This window comes from Hippopotamus amphibius, chromosome 6 (assembly GCF_030028045.1).
Source record: "Hippopotamus amphibius kiboko isolate mHipAmp2 chromosome 6, mHipAmp2.hap2, whole genome shotgun sequence".
In the NCBI taxonomy this organism is placed as follows: domain Eukaryota; kingdom Metazoa; phylum Chordata; class Mammalia; order Artiodactyla; family Hippopotamidae; genus Hippopotamus; species Hippopotamus amphibius.
This window is the reverse complement of record NC_080191.1, coordinates 87,362,090-87,386,610: the sequence shown is the minus strand read 5'-3', so window position 1 is coordinate 87,386,610 and position 24,521 is coordinate 87,362,090. Positions and strand designations below refer to the sequence as shown.

At 32.5% G+C, this 24,521-nt stretch overlaps 1 pseudogene; it reads right to left on the bottom strand.

Annotated features, from left to right (window-relative positions):
• Positions 1-21,073: 21,073 nt before the first annotated feature.
• Positions 21,074-22,683, bottom strand: LOC130855722 (SNW domain-containing protein 1-like; annotated as a pseudogene).
• Between the last annotated feature and the right edge of the window lie 1,838 nt (positions 22,684-24,521).

Sequence of the window (24,521 nt, the reverse complement as noted above, 5' to 3'; positions counted from 1 at the left end):
ACTAAAGGAAGGAAAGAACAGAGAAGAACTACAAAATGTACCAGGAAACAAGTAACAAAATGGCAATTAGTACATAATTTTCAATAATCACTTTAAATGCAAATGGACTAAAAGCTCCAAGCAAAAGTCTTAGAGTGTCTGATGAGACTTAAAAAAATAAGACTCAACAATACACTGTCTATGAGATTCATTTTATAGCTAAGGGCACACACAAACTGAAAGTAAAGGAATAAAAAAAAGATATTCCATGCAGTTGGAAATGAAAAGAAATCTGGGGTAGCAATAGTCATATAGAAAAAGTAGACTTATAATATTTAACAAAAGATAAAAAAATGGCATTGTATAATAATAAAGGAGTTAATCCAAGGAGAAAATATAATATCCAAAAACATACGCACCAATAGGAGCACCTAAACATATAATGTAAATATTAATGGACATAAAGGGAGAATTGAATGCAATACAACAACACTGGTGGATATTAACATACAACTGACATCAGTGGACAAATCATCCAGGCAGAAAATCAATATGGAAACAATTGCTTTAAATGACATATTAGACCAGATGGACTTAATAGATACATATAGAACATTACATCTAAAAACAACAGAATGTACATTTTTTTAAAGTGCATGTGTAATATTCTCCAGGACAGATCACATACAAGGCCATAAAACAAATCTCAATAAATTTAAGCAGATTGAAATTGTAACAAGTATCTTTTTTTTTTTTTTTTTTGTATCAAGTATCTTTTCTGACCATAATGGTTTGAAAGTAGAAATCAATTACAGGGAGAAAAATGGGAAAAAATCATAAACACGTGGAGACTACAGAACATGCAACTAAAGAACCAATGGATCAATGAAGAAATCAAAGTGAAAACCAGAAAAGACTTTGAGATGAATAAAAGTAGAAACAGAACTTGCAACATCTATATGATGCAGCAAAAGCATTTCTAAGAGGAAAGTTTATAGCAATATAAGCCTACTTCAAGAAAAATCTCAAATAAACCACCTAAATTTATATGTGGAGGAATTAGAAAAAGAAGAGCAAATGAAGCTGAAAATCAGCAAAAGGAAGGAAATAATAAACATTGGAACAGAAATAAACAAAATATAGACAGAAAAAAAGAAAATATCAATGAAACCAAGATCTGTTCTTTGAAAAGATAAACACAATTGTTAATCCTTTAGCCACACTCATTAAGAAAAAAATGAGGGTGGGCAAAAATAAAATTAGAAATGCAAGAGGAGAAGTTACAACCAATACCATACACTTCCAAAGAATCATAGGAGAATTCTATGAACAGTTTCACACCAATGGATTGGACAACTTAGGAAAAGGGATAAATTTCTAGAAGCACATAAATCTTTTAAAATTGAATCAGGAAGAAATAGATAATATGAACAGAACAATTATTATTATTACTGAAATTGAATCAGTAATCCAAGAAATCCAAAGAAACAAAAGTCTGGGACCAGATGTCTTCACAGGGAGTTTCTACCTAACTTTTAAAGAAGAGTTAATATCTTTTTTAATTAAAGTATTTCAAAAAATAGAAAAGAAGGGGACACTTCCAAACTCATTTTCCAAGGACAGAAACAGCCTTATTTGGTCTAAAGATAAAACTAATAAAACGATTAAAAATTGATAAAAACACTAAAACAAAGATACAGATCAATATCTCTGATGAACATAGATGCAGAAATCCTTAAAAAAATAGCAAACTGAATTCAGCAATACATAAAAGGATCATACATCATGATCAAATGGGATTTATTCCAGGGATTGAAAGGATAGATCAATATTCACACATCAATCAAATGTTATACACCACATTAAAAAATGGAGGATAAAAATTACATGCCCATCTCAATAGATGTTGATAAATCATTTGACAAAATTCAACATCCAATCATGATAAAAACTTTCAACAAATTCAGTATGAAGGGAATGTATCACAACATAACAAAAGCCATCTATGACAAACACACATGTAACATCACACTCAATGGTGAAAACCTGAAAGCTTTTCCCCTGAGGCAGGAACAAAAAAAGGTGCCCACTCTCTCCACTTACCTTTAATATAGTATTGAAATTCCTAGTCAGAGCAATTGAACATGGAAAAGAAATAGAAGCCATACAAGTTGGAAAGAAGGAAATAAAATTGTCACTATTTGCAAATGATATAATACTATATATAGCAAACCCTAATGACTCTACCAGAAAACAAAAAAAACCCAAAAACACATTACAACTAATGAATTCAATAAAGTTGCAGAATGCAAGATTATTATAGAGAGATCTAATGCTTTTCAATACATTAATAATTAACCAACTGAAAGAGAAATCAAGAAAGCAGTTCCATTTACAATCAAATCAAACAGAACAAAATACTTGGAAATAAATTTAACTAAGAAAGTAAAAGATGTATACTCTGAAAACTAAAGATGTTGGAGAAGAAAATTGAAGAAAATACAAATAAATGGAAAGATAGCTCATGTTCATGGTTTAGAAGAATTTATATTGTTAAAATGTCCATACTATGCAAAGTAATTCAAGATTATATGCAATCCCTATATAAATAACCAATAAGTTTTTTACAGAACTAAGACAAATAATAATAAAATTTGTACAGAACCACAAAATACCCCAAATGGCAAAAACAATTTTGAGAAAAAAAGAACAAAGTTGGAGGTATTCATTTTAACCTGATTTCAAACTGTAATACAAAGCTACAGTAATCAAAACAATATGGTACTGGCAGAATAACAGACATAAGGATCAATGGAACACAATAGAGAGCCCAGAAATAAACTCATGTCTGTATGGTCAATTAAGAAATGACAAAGGAGGCAAGAGTTTCCAATACGAAAAAGTCTCTGTAATAAGTAGTGTTGGGAAAACTGGACAGCTACATGTAAATGAATAAAGCTGTAATATTTTCTTACCACATATACAGAAACTCAATATGAATTAAAGACCTAAATGTAAAATCTAATACCATAAAACTCCTAGAAGAAAGCATAGCGAGTACACACTTTGACATTTATCTTAGCAATATTTTTTTTGAATCTGTCTCTTTGGGCAAGGGAAACAAAAGCAAAACTAAATTAATGTGACCTCATAAAACTGAAAAGTTTTTGCTCAGAGGGGGAAACTATCAACAACAGAAATGACAACCTACTGAATGGGAATAAATATTTACAAACAATATGTTCAATAAGGGGTTAATATCCAAAATATATAAAGATCTCATTTGACTACTAGGTATAAAGTAAATAAGCTATAAGAATGTAATATATAGCAGATGAATTATGGTCAAAATTTTGTAATAGCTTTGTGTGATTCATAATCTATAAAATAGGGAATTACTTCATCATAAAACTGAAACTAATACTATATTGTAATATCATGTCAGCTATATTTCAATTTAAAAACTGGCTTATAGCAATTAAGTACCAAAGTATTCAGACTAACTCTGATTTTGAAAAAAAAAAGTAAAGAAATAATTGACAAGAAAGTAAACTCAGAAAAATTTGAATAATTAACAAGTTATGACAAGTATGTAAACAACATATAAGAGAATTGGGAAAGCCAACACAACTTGTTATGATTCAATTCTATTCTTAGGCCTACATTATTTGTCATTTGATTAAGTGTGAGAATCTAAAGAGCTGAATATATATTTCTCCTTAGTTATAGGGCCCATTCTATCCAAAATTAGAATTTGGAGCCTGGTGCAGAAAGTCATCTATACCTAAAGAGTAATAATAAAGCAGAAAGAGAAAATCTCTCATAAAATCAGCTTTAAAATTTTTAATCACTGTTTACATTAAAATTTTCCATTGCTAGTGACCATAATCAAGGTACAAAACAAAATCAAAACTTCTCTCCAAGAAGATATGATGATGCTATCATCATCAAAGTCTCAAATATTTACTACACATTTCTTGTAAAACCTCCTTTATTAAACTAAGACCAGCTACAGACATAAAATAATAATTCAAAAATAAAAATAAAATAGAAAAAATTAATCTTACCAAAGATCCAACCAAAGAAGATTTCAGACATGGAACTTTAAAATCATTATGCCTAACTTTGGAAGGAAATTTTCAACATTGAGAATTCAGACAGAGAAATGGGAATATGAAAGGAACAAAAAATATAATTAAAAATTAGAAAAGTAAATACCAAAATCAAGAGCACCAGAATTAGTCTAACCAGAGATTCGATATAGTTGATGATAGAATTAGAGAACTAGAAGAAGAGCCAGAACAAAGTATATAGATTAAAAGTAAAGAATACAAGTCCACTGCAAACATTATTAACATGTAATTAGAACTGGATTAAGAAAAGAGCTATTGAGTTAGAAGCAGTGTTTTGCTGGCAAAACTCAGGGAAAAATATTAAAAAGTCCTGATTTTCTAGTGCTTGCTAAGCTCATTATTCAAATATCCCCACCATGGTTAATTAGAAACCACCAAGTCTTTCACTAACAGTTTACAAAATTTCCAAATTATAAAGGGCATTTGGAGTCTACTACAAGCTGGCTTCAGCACAGCACTGGATAGAAGCAATATGTAGTAGCTGATAATATTCCAATGTTGGTGCAAGATATTAAGCCACAGATTCAAAGCACCATGAAGCTTTATCAGGACAAATCCCAAGAAAGTCAAACTGAAGTCTAGATAGATAGATGATACCTAGATATCTAGATAGACAGACAGGTGATAGATAGATAGGGTGATAGCTAGATAGATTAGATAGGTAGATAGATAGATAGATAGATAGATAGATCGATCTGGTAACACAGCTAAAGAAACTTAAAGACTACAGATTATCATCAAAAGAAAACCATAAGAATAGCAGGTTATTTCTAAAATTAAATAATTTAAGTCAGGAAAAAATATAAATGTATCTCAGAACCCTAAAACAAATCACCTGTCCAATGTAAAATACTTCACAGAGAAATAAAACATATATCTGATGTGTGTATCTAATCATTATGTGATAGACTACCAGTATAAGAACTTAGGATCTTGAACAAAAGAGAACATTCAAATGTCAAATATGCTAATGAAAATCTAGTCAACTACATTAGTGATTAAAAAATGCAAATAAAAACAAAACATGTTACCACAAGCATCATTCTGTAGTGGTTGAATTAGACAGTTTGACAATATCAAATATTAGGGAGGATGTGGGCAGTGGGAACTCTCACAGATTTGAGTTGAAATGAACAAGACAAGAAGACAATCCTCAGAATAGGAGAAAATATTTGCCAATGAAACAACTGACAAAGGGTTAATTTCCAAAATATACAAGCAGCTCATGAAGCTTAATACCAAAAAAGCATATAAACCAATCCAAAAATGGGCAGAATACCTAAATATACATTTCTACAAAGAAGACATCCAGATGGCCAACAGACATAGGAAAAGATGCTCAATATCACTAATCATTAGAGAAATGCAAGTCAAAGCCACAATGAAATATCAACTTACACTGGTCAGAATGGCCATCATCAAAAAATCTGGAAACAATAAATGTTGGAGAGGGTGCGGAGAAAAGGGAACCCTCCTGCAGTCTTAGTGGGAATGTAAATTGGTACAGCCATTATGGAAAATAGTATGGAGGTCCTTACAAAATTAAAAATAGAACTACCATATGACCCAGCAATCCCACTCCTGGGCATATACCCTGAGAAAACCATAATCCAAAAAGAAATGTACCACAATGTTCATTGCAGCACTATTCACAATGGCCAGGACATGGAAGCAACCGAAATGCCCATCAACAGATGAATGGATAAAGAAGATGTGGCACATGTATACAATGGAATATTTATCAACCATAAAAAGGAATGAAATTTAGTTATTTGTAGTGAGGTGGATGGACCTAAAGTCTGTCATACAGAGTGAAGTAAATCAGAAAGAGAACAAATTCTGTATGCTGACACATATACATGGAATCTAAAAAAATGGTACTGATGAATCCTGTGTCAGGGCAAGAATAAAAATGCAGATGTAGAGAATGGACTTGAGGAGATGGGTCGTGGGGTGAAGGGGAAGCTGGGGAGAAGTGAGAGAGTAGCATTGACATATATATATTACCAAATGTAAAATAGGTAGTGGGAAGCTGCTGCATAAAACAGGGAGATAAACTTGATGATGGGTGATGACTTAGAGTGGTGGGATAAGGAGGGTGGGAAGGAATTGTGGGAAGAAGGGGCTATGGTGATATATGTATAAATACAGCTGATTCACTTCATTGCACAGCAAAAACTGGCACAGCAGTGTAAAGAAATTATATTCCAATAAAAAGCTTAAAAAAAGTGCATATGTGTATATGCAGTTCACTTTAGCCTACTGTTTAATAGGAGCTGCTAAAGTATACTTGTATTTGCTTAGATTTACTAAAGGTGAATATACACATAACTTACAACATGGAAAATAAATACATATGCCAAAATGTGTGTGCATGTATCAGTCAGAAATGCATGTGTCATAGTCAGTAAAAGACATCTACAAGTATGCTCACAGCACCATTTCATTACTCATTGTATCTCATCTCTAAAATAGCCCAAATGGCCTTAAAAAGTCAAGTAGATAAATTGTATTCTACTAATACACTGAATACAATATGACAGTGAAACTGAAGATTATTGCAACATGAATATGATATTATGACACTATCAGATAAATATCACAAACATAATATCACATCCAAGAAGGTAGACACTAAAGTAAACATACACTATGAGTCTATTTTTATAAAGTGTAAAACAGCCTAATTAATATATGGTATTAAAATTAGTGGTAACATTTCAAAAAGGATGAAAAAATATAGTGTGTGGGAGGGAACACATGAGGTGTTGTTATATTGTTATTAATCTTGACCTAGATGATTATTCACATGAGTATGGTTACTTTCTATAATTTATTGAGTTACTCACTTATGATTTTTAAATTTGCTTCTGAGCAGTTTACTTGTAAAAAAAAGTAACACATTTCTAAACATCACTACAGTTAATAGCATTGCTTTTTACTCAGCTTAATAGAAGAACTGGTTGTATGAGATTGCCTGACGGTGTCCTAGAAAGCATAATTTTGTCTAGCTTCATATTCTGTCATTTAGACCCAACACAGCCAATAAATAAATAAATAAATGTATAAAAAATATCATTTCATTATGGGGGTTTCATTTATCAGGAGGGACACAGTTTTTGATAAATAAAATAATTAATAAAACCCCACAAAATTTAATTCAGTGATATAGGATATTCAGTCATCCAAGAATCAGGTAACATGACTGATGTAATACCAGTTCAATTTGTATAAGCAATGTATAAGTAGAAAAATTGCTCCCTTTGTTTAATCTAATTTGTATTTTCTCAGAAAATTGTGAAGAAATATTCTGGCTATCATTCCACAATTATAATCCATAATAAACTGATTATGACATAATATGCAAAACCATAGAGAGTTTGGGAGCACCTTTCATCGAACACATTAATATTCAGAAATAAAGTGCATGAATATTCACCATAAATAGGATAAATAAAAACTATAAATCACTTCAGGTCATATGTACTGCCAAATGAGTTTTGGCACCAAGTTATGAAAAAAATAATTGTTTTCAGTGCTTATTTTGTCTAAGCACTTGTGTACATGTTTGTACTAAATAACAGTCATCATGCTGCATTTTCTCTTCAGGGGAAATTCTTCCTCTATTAAATAAGATACAATTATTTTTCAAGAAATCTGAGCTACAAATTTAAATAGGTAGCCCAAGCTCACACAACAGGTATGAAACAGAGGCAAAAATTGTCCCAGGATTCACATGTGAAGGCATTCTACAGATGAATTTGCAACCCCTATCAAATACCAATGGCATTTTTCATAGAACTAGACAAAACAATTCTAAAGTTTTATGTAACCACAAAAGATCCCAGATGGCCAAAACACACTTGGGAAAGAAGAACAAAGCCGGAGGTATCCCACACCATATACAAATACAAACTCAAAATGGGTTAAAGACAAATGTAAGACCTGAAACCATAAAATTCCTAAAGGAAAACATAGGGGGTACACTCCTTGACATCAATCAGTCTTAGCCATATACTTTTGGATCTGTCTCCTCAAGTAATGGCAACAAAAGCATAAATTAACAAATGGGACTAGCTCAATGTAAAAAAAGATTTTGCACAGCAGAGGAAACCATCAACAAAATGAAAAGGCAACCTATTAAATGGGAGAAGATATTTGCAAATCATATGTCCATTAAAGGGTTAAAGTCCAAACTATACAAAGAACACACACAACTCAATATAAAACAAAAACAAACAAAAACCCCAGATAATCCTAGAATATGAATAGAAATTTTTCCAAAGAAGACATATAGAGGACCAACAGGCACATGAAAAGACACTCAACATCATTAATCATCAGGGAACCACAAATCAAAACCATAATGAGATATTACCTCTCAGATGTCAGAATGATTATCCTCAAAAAGTCAAGAAATAACAAGGTTTGTGAAAATGTGGAGAAAAGGGATCCCTAGCACAGTTTAGGTGGGAATGTAAATTGGTGCAACCACTGTGGAAAACAACAGAGTTTTTCCAAAAAATTAAAGAAACAGAACTACCCTATAATCCAGCAATTCCATTCTGGGTACTCACCTGAAGAAAGGAAAAACACCAGCTTGAAAACGTATATGCACCTCTGTGTTCATTGCAGCATTATTTACAATAGCCATGATACAGAAGCAACCTAAGTGTTTATCAAATAGATGAATGGATAAAGATGTTGTGATCTACATATGCAATTGTATATCACTCAGCCATTAAAAATTAAAAAAAAAAAAGCAATCTTGCCATTTTTGACAATATGGATGGATCTAGAGGGTATTATGTTAAGTGAAATAAGTAAGGCAGAGAAAGACAAATATCGTATTTTTTTTTTACTTATATGTGGAATTTAAAAATCAAAACAAACAAGCAAAACAAGAAGAATACAGACTCACAAATACAGAGAACAAATAGGTGATTCCCAGAGGGGAGGAGGCAAAATAGGTAAATAAAATTAAGTACAAACCTTCAGTCATAAAATAAATAAGTCATGGAGATATAACATACCCAATAAGGAATATGGTCAATAATATTGTAATAACTTTGTATGGGGACAGATGGCTACTAGACTTATGGTGATCATTTCATAATGTATACAAAAGTCAAATCACTATGTAGTACACCTGAAAGTAACATGTCAGCTACATCTCAAAGAAAAATGTATTACATATACAGTTCTTTGTTACTACTTAAGTAACAACATAGTAAGTAATTTTCAAAAATATCATCTTTAAAAATGTGTTAAAACTTAGAGGTATACATTTGACAGAGATTCTTTAAGTCTCCCTAAAGCAAAACCCACATACAAAAAAGGATATTCTTACTCGATAATGGGTCATGCCTTAGAGGGCCAGGATAGGGAGAGCAGGAGGGAGTCGCGGGATGGAGGGGATATGGGGATATATGTATAAATAAAGCTGATTCACTTTGGTGTACCTCAAAAGCTGATACAAGAGTGTAAAGCAATTATATTTCAATAAAGAGCTTAAAATATTCAAAAGAAAAAAAGGATATTCTTTAACTGTTATTAGAGAAAGATAAATAAAACATAGATAAATTCAAAGGTTAATAAATTAGGCTTTTACATTTCATGTTCAAATATCATGGCCCACATTGAGATCTGCTTGTCATTTTTATGTTCTTTTTACACTCATATTTTCTATAGAATTACATGCATTGTGCATCAGATAATTGTCTAGACATACTTGATTCTACAGTATTTCAATTTTTTATCTGTCTCTGGTAATACAATAACTGTGTGGATATTTTATCTACATATGTTCAGACTTAAGATGTTCTTGAGACAGGAATTTTCTCAAGCATCCATAAGCCAGATTTACCCAACCATGTTCCACAGATATTGCACCCTTCCACATATATAAGCAAAGCCACCCACAGAAGATGAGGGTGGAAGAAAATATATGAGAATACTAAAGCAAATTGTTGCTGATATGTTTCACTTGTTGCCTTAAAAGTTTGTGTTCACATCTTATCAAATGGCTTTGCCTCATTCCTTGATATTCTAAATTGATCTTGACAAAATTTCTTGGTGATCCATGTCAAATCTGAGAAATATGTATTTCATCCTAATTGCCTTTCTTCAGACACCTATGGATATATTCTAATTCAGTGCAAATGTCTGGCAGTAAAATCAGAACATATGCATATCTCTATCTATCAGTTGTTTATTTGAAATGTTTTAGGAATACCAGCTGGAGATATTTTTGAGGAAGGTTGACAGCAATGATAAGGAAATAGTTCCCATATGAAAATAGTTTTGTTTTGCACTCAACATTCATTTATTCAACCAATGAATGCTTTGAACATTGCCCAGGCACTATTCTAAGCCTTGGAGATGTATCTGTGAAAAATAAAAATATTTTAAAAATATTTGACTTTGTGGAGCTTACATTATTATGGTCATAAAGTTCAAAAGTAGTCAAATTACTGAATTGCTTGACATACGTGTCTTTCTTCACCTGTTATTTTCACTGTTCTGTGTATCCCAAAATAATGGTTGGTAATTTAATTCAATATTTGCTGATTAATAGGATGTTAAACCGGTATGTTTCTAAGAGAAGCCCTTTGCAGTAGGAACAAATAAACAAACAAAAAAGACCAGTGCTCTCAATTTGTAAAATAATAAATTTGTCCTTTAAAGAAATTTATATTTTTAGAAGTATTTTAGTAATAGACTTGTTAAATTTGTACTTCGGGTAATTCCAGTTTTTTTCATAGAAGCTGTAAAATCAATTGATTTTTCATTTCTCAGGGCATGGAAGCAAGTTCAAATTCAGAATTGTATTTTAGTCCACCAAACCCACTTATCTAAAGCTAGACTTTGCTTCTTTCTTCTTCTGACTTGTGGAGAAAGTCAAGATTTTTCTCCCCAAATGTGTATAACATTCCAAATGTCAGTGTTCGCCTCTGTCATCGAGTTGGCAGGATAGCCTTAGCTACAAGCTCAAAAATTTGTTTAAAGTAATAAAATGTAAACCTATTTTCAAAATAATTATTAGTAAATATGATTGGATAATGGCACCTTGGGTTTACCCCAAAAGTGTCTACTTCATTAGAGACTGGACACATAAGTTACAAAATTAGAAACCAAACATAGATGTGGATTTTAAGATAAATAATTTTGCTATATTATTTTTAGGGGGTGATGTAGGGGAAGTGATTATCCAGACTGATGCTTTACAAATTATTCAACCTAAACATTCCTAAAAGTAGAACAGACTGAATATGTTTTTTTAACCTCAAGAATTTAGGGGAAAGACTGAGATCTCTTTCTAAATCAAAACTTTTTTTAGTGGATTGTTATTGAAAGTAAACATTTAGATAAATTTGATTTTCTATGCTTTGATACAGTTTATTTTTTTCTAAATTTGAATAATTCCCAGACTTAAAAATCTTCCAGGTAATTAACCTATTTATCAATATGTCAAACTAATTTTCCCAGCTCCTATGGTTTGGCAAGTTGGGAAACACTGCTATAATCTATTTACATTATCTTCAGTATGAAAACAATGTCACATATTGAAATATCTGAATGAATGATATTGTAATGTGACATGATTCACATGCCAATTTCTACAATGATGCCATTGGCCAGAGCCTCTCAAATGTTAATGTGCACGTTGTTCACTGGGGATTTTCTCAAAACCAGACAGGTTGCATTGGTCTACAGAGAGGCCTGAGATTCTGCATTTCCAGCAACCTCCCAGGAGATAAAATTGCTGATGGAATAATGCCTTGGAAAAGACTTAACCTGAACAGTTTTGTAGCTGAAACAGCTAGTTTTGTTGCTGAAACAGCTAGTTTTGTTTTTCCTTTTCTCAAAAACATTTTTCAATTGATGTGAAATTGATGTAAAAACCTTAACCATTGTAAAGTGAAGAATTCAGTCATATTTAGCACATTTATAGTGTTGTAAAACCACCACCTCTAATTCCAAAATATTTTCATCACTCCAAAAGTAAACTGAACACATGTAAAGCATTGTGCCTCATTTCAGTCTCTCCCCAGTCCCCAAGCATAAACCAGTTTGCACTCTTTGTCTATGAATTTATTAATTTTGGATATTTCATATAGAATTATACAATATGTGACATTTTATGTCTAATTTCTTTCATTCAGCATAATGCTTTTGAGGTTCTTCCATGTGGTAGTACATGTCAGTACCTCACTCCTTTTTTGTTTGAATAATAAGTATCCCATTTTATGTACACACAAAAATTGGTTTATCCATTCATCCACTGATGGATATATGAGGAATAATTTTTGACTGTTGTAAATAGTGCTGCTATGAATGTGTGTGTCTATGTATTTGAGTACCTGTTTTCAATTGTTGATTATGTACATGGGATTGGAATTGCTGGATTGTAACGTTGTTCTATAGCCATCCTGATGGATGTGAAGTAGTACCTCACTGTGGACAAGATTAGTATAAGCCAGTCTAATTCTTACACCTTGAATGCCCTACTGAGATCTGAGATTCAGGGCGTCCCTGGAGGCCATTACACTGACTGCAACTAAAAAGAAAAAATAAAAGTAAAAAGAGTGCTAATATGGTACACTAAAAGAAGATCATCTGCAAATATATTTTCCCCAAACTCTTTTAAAATAAAAATGCAAGTGACTGATATCACATAACAGATTGTCAACATCTCTTTATTAAATGAAATTTACTGAACACTTTCCAGTACTAGATTTTTTAAATAATATTTGTGTTGAAATTCAATACATAATTCTGACAGATAAAATAAACACTGTCCAAAGAGTCCACCATAAAAACAGCAAAAAATGTTAAAAAAGAGAGTAAAAATGGTATGAATCAAAGTGCTTTTAATATCTAGCCTTTATGATGTGTGCAATTTTGACAAAATCTCAGTTACTAATGGACAGGAAATAAAAGATTAGTAAATAGGATTTTCCCTCACTCTACTTCACTTGGCAACTCAAAGTCAAAACATAGAGATGATAATATTCTTTGTCAGAGTCCTACATTATTTTAGTGAATACTCAACTATAGGTATTTATTACCTGAAACCTGTGTTTTTTATTTATTCAAATAGTAATGAAAATACCTGAGTTGAATTTAGAACCTGCAATATAGCAAAGTCATATCTAAGTATGCAACTGATTCTAAGTCATGCTATTTCTATACAAAGACTCAAAGAACTTGGTAATTTTTACCTCAATTAGAATATATGCTACTTTTCAAATTACTGATGATAAGATTGAAAAATAATGTATTTTACTTTATCTTATATTAGCTTCAATGATATTTTACTTTTCTGGCATTATCTATGTTTGCATAAATTTCTGATGTGCAGAGCTTATTTCTAGGAGCACTATTTTAATTAAATGATATTATGCACTTATTTTTAGATTAGAGGGAAAGTTGTCTTGCCTTCTTTAAATAGGTTAATCCACCATTTAACTTTTCTTTAATGGAGACTTTACAGAATCTTAACAAACTTCAATTACTCTGCTGTCTTCAGACTGAGGTGTGGGGCGTCTTTTAGCCTGAACCTAAATGCCCCCAGGTGGATTTAAAAATTGTTTTTGCCTTTAATGTCTAGCTGTTCAGAGCCAATTTCTTTCACTATCTCTCTGTGACTTTTAAACTGAAAGGACTGGAAGTTTTCCAGGCAAATCTGATAACTACACATGTCAATTCAGCATACTTAATATTACAATAGCTCTAAGTAATAAACTCTAACCCTCAGGTAACTGAGTAATAACTTTATAGTTCTCTTACATAGGGGTCGTGATGGTTGCTTGTTCCCTCCTTAGAGATATTTTCTCTTATAGTTCTTGGTTACTGTCTCTTTTCCAGATAATATAAGCTGTGTGAAACCTGATGAGTAGATAAGTAAGACATTGCTCATGAAAATTAGTGGTAAATTTCACAACTTGTAGTGAATTTATATTCTTAAAACTATATACTACATAGGACAGAGGTGAAGAATACCCAGTATTTAATTTTATAATTAAAATATAGGTGTTTTGTGCTAGTTTCTTGTTAATATATTTCTTTGAAGGTGACACAGGTGAGTCACATTGCAAAAGAAATGTACAACAAATGACTAATAAGATGAAATAATCATTATTTTCAGCATATACAGTTATATATGTATTTGTTCACATATCTGTACTTGTGTATAATCCTCACCAAGGAAACGGAAGAATGTGAGAAAGAATCCTGACTCATCTAAAACTGAACATAAAGAAAACTGCTTGCATTGATCAGGAGCCTCCTCATTGATCATTGTATTGTCAGGTTTGATTTCAGTGGTAATCTTCATTGCTTAGCATTTAGTACTGATAACGCTTTCAGTCTGTATCAGCTCAAAGTAGCCTCTGCAAATTGTGGTTTGAAGGTAAATGTACAGATAAATCATTGACTCACTTACTGCCTTTTCCTCTCTCTGTCACTGCAATAAATTACCCAGTAACTCTTTTACAACTCACAAAGTTTAATAGCAAAATATAAATGGGCTACATTTACAATGTTTTCTTTGTCATATACATCTTGGAAGCAATCTTTTTTTTTAATGATACTTTCATTCTAATTATTAAAAAATGCAGTGAATTCATTTGTTAAAAATTAAGTTGAGAGTAATTCAACTTATGAATAAAATAATACCTTATGATACAACACATCTTTAAATAATAATGCAATTTATTTACATTTTAAGTTAAAATTAAGTAGATATAAATTATAAGAAACATACCAAAAATGAGATAAAATTAGTATCTATACTATAGTGTTTTTAGGTAGCACCATACTTAATTACAGACTTTCTAGATGCAGTGAAGAAAAACTGTCTTTTACTGTCATCATATTAAAATATTTGTTTTATAAATATCTAGAATAAATTAATTTCAGTGTTTTTAAAATACACAGACTCATTTTAATCTTGATTACATCTGCTGATTTTTTTTCTCTTGCCCAAATTGTGACATTGGTATATGTCTGGACATATAGTGCTTACTTATCTTCTTTACCTATGTATCCCATGTATCTTATTTCCACGGCTTGTGGTTAGTAGTAGCGTAGCTTAGTCAATGGAACTTTCACAATTTGAGGTACTTGAAAAGAAGTGACAATGACACTAATGGAAATATACTAAGTTGGTTTATTACAGGATGTGACAGTCATGGGAATGAGAAACTAAATTGAATAAGAGTGTTTCTGCTTGCCCAATCTATTGCAGTTTTCCTAAATTTTAGTGTCTATGCAACTTAATTTTCCCATATAATTCAATCCATAATAATATATTGTTATCTATTACAACTTTATTTTCTGACTATTCTATTGGCATGAAAGTTTTTTTTAATTTATATTCTTTCTATAATTGACAAATAGAAGATGTGTGATAAATATTAAATAAATGAGTTGCTTACCAAACAACAGGTATTATTTTGCTGCATTGTCTTTGCTTCTTTTTTTTCCAGATTTATTAAGATATAATTGACATATAACATTGTGTACATTTAAGGTGTACAACAGTTTATTTGATACACTTCATATTGCAAAATGCTTACTACCATAGTGTTTGCTAACATCTTCATTCAATCACATAATTACCATTGGAGGTGAGAACATTTAACATCTACTCTCTTAGCAACTTTTAAACATATAACATAATATTCTATTGTAGTATTATAATCACCATGCTGTATATTAGATCCATAGAACATATCAATCTTGTACTTTGAAATTTGTAACCTTTGACCAGTGCTTTCCCATTTCTTTGCTGCTCTTTTGGTTCATTTGTAGTTGTTTGAATTCAGAAGTCAGATTTCAATGTTGACTTTACATTTAGTGCACCTGCATCAATAAAAGTATCACCTGTATAGAGACCTATATAGAGACTTATAGCTTTTGACTTTTATACTCTATGATTATAGGGTTATACATTTAAAAGCATCAGGAATTCCAGGTAGTAGTTTGAAGTTGTAATGGAAATGAATACCTTCTTTTCATTACTTGTGAAGCTATTGTTTAGGCTTAAAATACAGTAGAAGTAATATGCTTTGCCCTTTGAGATTACTATGCACTGTCAAGCAATGGTAGAAAAGCATCTTTATCCCTTCTCCATCATGTTGTTTCTACTTCATCTGGAATTTCTGGTTCTATAATGGTTAAATATGAATAAACTAGAAAGTGATATGCATCAGGAGAAAAAGTTTGGATGGGGTAGAATTTGAGAATAACATTCTTTAGAGATGGCTTTCAGAAATTATTTTTGCTCACCTAGAAGTAGAAAGAACTCTTTAGAGCTAACCTAAGAAACATGTTATAGCAGCTCTACAAGTCCCATAGGAATTAACTCTCAGCAAATGTTAAGGAAAGTCAACAGTATTTCACGATTCTGAAACCAGAACTGTGACTTTGAAAGCACTTTCAGTGTTAAGGTTCTACCTTCCATGTACTTAGACAGATTCTCTGGGGTGTGGTATTTGCGTGTATTTTTTAAATGGCATTTTCATCAGTGGCACCATATAGACAACATACCCTTTTCACCCTACTTCAAAAGGGCAATAAAATGTTGCCCTTCTGAAAATGACTATAGTGCATTGTGTATGCTATAGCTGAGTGTGGTCTGTTTTTGATATTAGAAAGTTCTAAGGGAAAAAATGGGAATTGAGAAAAGGACTAAAAAATACTGATGTGAAATATACAAGGTCATGTCTATAGTAAGGCAGTGTTGCTGTAGGCAAAAATAATCAAGAATGGCTTACTTTAAGAAGTAAGTTGTCATTATCCCTTTCTGTTATATATTGAACCACAGAACCCAGTTGAATATATTTAAAGTCAAATTAATATTTGAATGAATATGCCTTTGATTTTGGGCACCAGAGAATAGGGTGGATTTTCACTGATCCCCAGTGCCTGTGTGTAGATAGATTGATATTTAGAATAAATATACATGCATACATATTATATATATATATATATATATATATATAGGTATACATAATTGTGTGTGTGTGTGTATATGTGTGCATACATATATATATATATATATATATATATATATGTAATCACTGGAGGATATAAATGTCATAATGAAGAGAAATGGACAAAGGAGAAAAAACGTTGAACTGTCTTCTACTATTTGGTGCAATCCTTGACTAGGTTCCTGAGTTTGGTGATTCTTTATTTTGAAAACATCTCTTGCAGTTTTAAGAATGAGTGACTAACAAAAAGTCATGCCCCACATCAAAATCAATTTATTCACATTTTGAAGCAATGTTTGAAATTATTAACTTCATTGCTATCTGTTTTGAAATGAAAAATTGACTGAAATGGATTTGATAATCCCTACTTGCTAGAACAGATATTAAGAAAAGATTTCCCAACTATCTAGGTATTATATAGATTCAAATTTAATATTAATGACTTTCTTTGACAGCCTTCTAGAGATAAGAAAGAAAGCCTCTCTTTTTAATATAGTTAGCTCTTTGCTGTGTGTGTATATATTTCCCTATACCTTAATAAAACTCCGTAAGAGCAGTAAGAGTGGAGATTCCATACACTGCATTATATTTACATGCTCAAATAATTTTTATGTATATAAACTTTAAATTCTCTTCTTACTTGTAATCCATGTAAGGCCATATACAAATACTTGAAATATAGTGTATGAAACATGCATAGTGATGTGGTTTATAAGATTCTTAGGAGTCTCATACATATTAGAGATTAACTGTATCTGGGACTGACACTTTCACAGTGAAAGTATAACCTAAACTGAGCCTTGCAAGAAGAGTTAAAAGTTCATTAGGTAAGGGTGTTTGGGAGGATGAGTTAGAGAGTAAACTGAGCTTATAGAAAGGCACAGAGATGTGGAAAATGTGTGATCCTTTTCTAAATGCATATGAGCAGCTCAAGGTACACAAAGCGGAAGGACAAGAGAGCTGGAGTGTTATAGAAGTGGAAGCAGAGGAGATGAGTCTGTGTTTAGGCCCAATATTAAAGACACCTGTGTACAATTTTAAGGCATTTAAACTTCCTTCATCTAATAAACAGGTGCCCGGGTGCCTACAGAATTGCCCCAAGGGGGTAGAACTGGGTGCCTTTGGGAAAACTTAACTCACTTAAAGGGGGAGGTGGTATTGTAGCATGTTCACACTGTGTTACAGGATACCTCTGAGGCAAGGAGAGAATGCCCAGAATGCAGTCACAGGACTGAGATGGAAAGCCAGGAAGTCAGAATTCCTCTGGATGAATGAAAAATGAATCCTGGACAGCTGAAAAGAAATAAGCCTTTGATTTTTCTTCTAAACTACTGACTGAATTTACAATGGATTTTACTATTTTACAATGTGTTCTTTCACATTATGTGAAGGAACAGTGTAGGCTATCTGTGTCTGTTAAACATTAATGTGCAATAAAGAGTTGTAAGGTAAAATAATGCCTCTGAAAATATTTCCTAATTGTCAGTGAGACATTGTTTCAAGAAATCAATAGTAACAGAAGTTTCTATAGTAATCTTTTCCAAGGAGAAATAGTGAAATCACCATAAAAAAGAAACACACCCACAAACATACACAAGGAGAAAGATTGGATCCAATTAATATTTTTTTTGTCAATTCAGAAGAGCTAATAAAATGGAAAATCAATTTTCTGTAAAGAAAAGTCTATTTTTGAGAATTTACTCATTGAGAGTAGTAAGTCAGGTTAAACCATATCGTTTAAATACTTTTTAAACATACCTTAATTGCTTTAAAATACTGTCATATACTTTATTTTTATTTTCTCATATACTGAATAGATACATATCTTCATTTTGTGGGGTCTACCTTAATTATGGATTCTTTTATTCTAAGTTGTTGATATGATGAAGAGAAAAATATACCATTAAACCATGTTATAGTTTTCTTTTTTTTTTCTTTTCTTTTTCTTTTTGCTACATGGTGATGTAGGCCAAAAGATTCCTAAAGAGTAGGAAAATTCTAATTGCTAGGTATATGTGTTGATTTAAAAAATCTAGATCTATACTATTCTTCAGTTAAAGAGATGCCTTTTGGAAGGCTCTTATTACATCAAAACTTAATTGTGAATATTTCATAAATTCTAGAGATGGAAAGACAAGCAATCTGTTTATATATGTATATATACATATATATTATATATAATTAAAAGGTGAAATATTTTTATTTTACATTATATAAAGGTAAGAAAAAAAGAAGGACCATTCTTGCATTTGTAGGCTTAATATTTCTGGAAGATCAAAAAATGGCATTGTTATTTTTAATGACATATTTAAATGGGCAAAAAATAAGAAGCTGAGTTAAGGTCAATGACTGTTTTTTAAGTATTTTTACTATAACTTATAACTTAAAAAATTCAAAACCAATCTTTCAATGTTTCTCACAGCTGAATTTCTGATACATTACATTGATGAACTTTTGATCTTCATTGGACTTTACATATACAAAGATTAATAAAAATGGTATAATTTGATTGCTTCAAAAAAGACAGACTCTATTCCATTTACCAATGTACCACACATCTGAACTCCATCCAGACACTAAAAGGCCTTGAATTGATTCCATCAACTTTGCCTTGCATGCACATTGAGATAATTCAAATGACTGTGATTTCCAATTCTTAGTTGCAAACTTCCCATAAAGTTTACAGGCTGCCAAGTTTCTTTTAAATTGTGCAAATGTGCCTCTATTGAAACAACACTGCAAATAGGGGAGAAAGAGTACCAGATTTGGAAAGAGCAGATTTGATCAGGAATTTTGGCATTACCTCCTGCCAGCTATCCAATAATAAGTTGTTCCCTATCTCAGCGTGTCTTTCAAAATTTTTGAAATATATTGGGTCCTAAAAAGGAAAAGAGCTAGCAAGTGTAAATTGAACATCTTCAATTCAATTCAGTTGACATTTATTAAGCATTCACTTTAAGGAAGATACTATTTTGAATGTGGAAGATTCAATGATAAAAATCCATGAGTAAAGAAATTAATAACTAGTAGGGCAAATAAGACAAGTTACACATCTCAAATATAATAGAATCAATTACCTGAGAGAAAGTCAATCAAAGCATATGTGATGATGGTGATGATGGAATCAGTTGTTGTTTTGCTGTATGTTGTTCTTAAATGCATGTATAATCTTGCTTTTGACCTCTAGACATAGAAGCATATGCTAAATTGACTCAACAACTGAGTAGGTTATTAAAGGTTTCCCAAACTAAATCATATTTTGTATGGCTCACAACAACAAATTGGAACTCAAAATTTGAATAGATATGAAGATAAGTGATAGTTTGAAATTTGGTAGTCGCCTCCCATTTATCACATTAAAATTACACTATAAAAATTACATTATGGAACATACTAACTGAAAATCACAGAGTTCCCTCCAGGCTAGGCTAGCCTCATTTTTTTTTTTTTGTTTTTTGTTTTTTGTTTTTTTTTGTCTAAATGTTTTTATTTGAAACAAATAGTTGCACCAAGCAAGAGCTTTCTTTCCACACTCCAAATTAAAACAGAGCACAAGAGGGGCAAACATCATTTGGCAGTACAGTTCCAACATGTGAACATCCTTCTTTCTACTCAGTGGTTGGGGTAACTTTATTCGTAAGCAGTCATTCTTAGATAAAATATTAACCCCAAAGTACTAATGTCGCCCAAAAGGAAGTGGCCTTAATTTTACGTGTGGTGTGAGGCAGTATGTTCTATAAATGCCAAAAGGTGGGGGAATCACAAACACAACCCACTCTTTAAACAACTAAGTGATTCAAAGTAGAATTTTTCCATTCCCCCCTTTCTCCTGTAAGAAAAAGTAGTGCTGGGCTCTGACACCCAGATTTGGTTTATATCCTGGCCATTTACAAAGTGTTCCCTCACATGACCTGCATCATAGGGTCATGAATAACAGTTCATTCACTCTGAAGAAAATATCTACTCCTTCCTCCTCTTCTTGCCTTCATGCTCATGTTCTTTGGGCCGGCTGCTATCTGAGGGTCTTTTAGAGCCACCATGCTGTTTGGCTTCTTCCAAAAATTTGTCCAAACCAAAAGGATCCTCCTTAAATTGAACTGGTCCTTCTCAGTCCCTCTGTCTACGATCTGAACCAGAAAACTCCTTATCAGGAATAAATCTGTTAGTCTTTATTCTGGCTTCTAGGTCATCACCATACATGTCCTTGTCCAGATTTTTACTGGGCCTGTAAATATTCTGGGCAATATCTTTACCACCTCTCCAGGCTTGGTCATAAACATAGTAAATTTTATCTTCTCCACCTGCAAAATCACTGTCCATACCCTTGGATTGGTTGAAGAGCCTTTGGTCATACTGAACTTCATTGGAAGTCTGAGGGTTGGGCACACCAAGAGCAATAACTTCACTGATATCTCCATTTTCATTTCTCTGCAGTTTTGACCTCTTATCTGGAGCTGCCCTGGAAAGATTCCGGTCATGCTGGCTCTCTTTTCGCCTGTCATGGCGGATTTCATCCCTCTCACGTGCCTCCCCATCATCTTTTTCCACATGGGTTTTGATCCCAGCTCTTCTCTCTCTGGCTTTCTGGGCCATTTCTCTAAGTTTCTCTTCATGTTTCTCCTTTTCTTTTTGAGCCATCTTTCTCTCTACTTGAGCACGCATTTCCACAGCCTCACAAGCCTTTTGATCAGCAATGGACAGGGCTTCGGCCAGTTTTGCAAAATTTTCATTGATGTGGACTGTCTGCAGTCCTCTTCCATCTGCAGCCAGACGTTTATCTAATGGAATTGTATAACCCTTCACATTTTTCCAGTTTGAAATGAAGGGAGGAATTTCCACTCTTGTTGTTCCTTCACGGTCATTTTTCGGCTAGGAGAATGCATGACAGGTGTAGGAGGAGAAGGTGGTCCCCGGGGAATTTTCTTATTAATCTTGAACCTTGGAGGCTCCATTGGATCTTTCTGCATTTCCACCATCCGAATAACTCTCTGTTTAGCTCCAGAGTTGAAAGCCACTCCTTGTTGAGATGGTGTGTATTGGATATACTGAGCAGGAGCCAGTTTATCGGCTGCTCGGACTGGCATGGCTGCAGCAACCTTCTGTGATACAGATTTTTCTAAGGCTACCCTTGTCTTTTCTGTTATCTCTTTAATGGCTTCCTCATCAGGTCTCTGCAGGTCTGGGTCATCCGCATTCATGACTTCCTTGGGAACCAGGTTAGTGTACTTGCTATAAATGATCTTGTCTTTTGACTTTCCTTGTCGAGCAATTACATCATACTTAATTTTTCCTTCAGCATCTACCTGAATGGCCAGTGCATTTGACATTGTTTTCTTTCATCCCATATCCAGGGGATACTGGGCCACGTGGATCTCTGGAAAAGCACCTCCATCTCCAAAATCCTCTAATAATCTAGGTATCCACCATTTCCAGTACCCGTAAGGGGGAGGTTCTCTTCAGGAGGAGACCAGCGAGGTCTGTCGTGATCTCTGGGATCTTGTCTTTTCTTCAGCCTCAAGCTGGTCTTGAGACAGCTGAGTAGGTGCAGGTAAAAAGCTGGTGAGCGCCATCTTCTTCCGCTTCTAGCCTCGTTTTTTGATAACTTGTGGCTGTGACCATGCCAAGTTTTCTTCTTTCCACTGTGAGAGGATATTTATAGAAGCTTCTATTTTCCTGAGGTCACTTCATATTGTCCTAAATTATCAAACATGCATCTCGCAAGTTCACCCTAATGTTTTTCTCTGTTTTATATATTGAGTTTTTGAGAGAGTAGGACCCCTAATGATTGTGCAGAGATGAATTATTTTATTTTGGTACAATTACAAAATAATTCTGCAGGAACAGAAACTTGACAAAAATAATCATGTTTTGCTTGATACTCTCTTTGTAGCAAGTAAATCGCATCCTTTGATCAATGTATTCCTTTGAAACTTGTAACAATTATTTCACACATCATAATGCCCATTTACAGTTTCTCTTCATGAATTCCTTCAGCTCTAGTTGGAATTTAAAAGTTTTCTTGCCATACTGAGAAAAAACTGCAAATTTATTTCTCAACACTCACCATTTTTCCCATGGGTCACACAAGATGGATCCTTAGTGGTATCTTTCCACTCTGTCTGATTCCAATAATATTCTTTCCATACTTTCAGTCATGTGATGTGCTCTTGCAGATTCCTCATCTTTATCCCCTTCCTTGTTAACCTTGTTAACCTTCCTTGTATTTTAATATCTTAGATTGCCAGCAAAATAAAGATCCCACTCAAGAAGAAAGAAGTTGTGACAAGAAGCAACACCATGCAATTCATACAATATGATTTAGAGGCATAGAGATGGAAAACTTACTAGAAACTATGTCCTACTGGTGACTCATGGATAGTTGGAATTTCTTAACAGAAGCATTTCTATGGCTCAGAGGTTTATTTCTAAATTTTAAAAATGTATGATTTATTTAACATAACATTGAAATAACTTATTTTGGCAAATAATATTGAATACCTTGTTTGAGTCATCATAATAAAACTATTGCTAAAAATACATGAAATGTACCTACATTGTATTTTGTTAAAATATTGATATATTGCTGTCACAGGAACAATATCATTAATAATCAAACTTGTGCTCTTCTGAGTCAGAGTGTGCTACAAAATTTAAGCTATATAATTTTCAAAATATTGACCATCAAGTTGATTGGTTGGTTTTGCTGTAAAATAGTTCTATTCAAACTATTTTACAAAATAAACATCTTAAAAACCAAAATAACATGCATATGGAAGAAAATATTCACATTTCACATGTCAAAAAAGAATTCATATCTAGACAATAAACTAATATTAATTAACAAGTAAAATAAATCAGACTTGCATAGGCTTCACAAATGGTTATATATGATAAATAATCAGAACATTAAAATTTCATCAATATTATTGTTCATTAAGTAATACCAAAATGAAATAATAGTATGCAACTACAATGTCGAAAATTATGAAATAAAAACCAAACAAAATCCTGACATTTTCAAATGTTGGCAAAAATGTGTAACTCCCTGGAGGGGGCCTGCTAGAAGTGTAAACTCATAAATCACTTTGGATAAACTTTTACATATTAATAAATTTTAAAGTAGGTATATGCGCTTACAACTACCTATGATTCAGCAATCCCACTTCTAAGCCAAGATAGAAGCATACGTTGAGAAAAACCTTTGTGGCAGCTTCTTTCATAATGCTTCAAAACTGTAAACAAATGTCTATCAATAGAAGCATGGATTAAAAAATTGTAGTGTATTCATACCACAGCAGTGTTCATGGACTACTACTCAGCTATCTATCATCAATTTATCAGTTATCTATGTTAACATGAATGGATCTCAAATCTACCATCTTTGAGGAAAGAAGACGGACAACAGAAA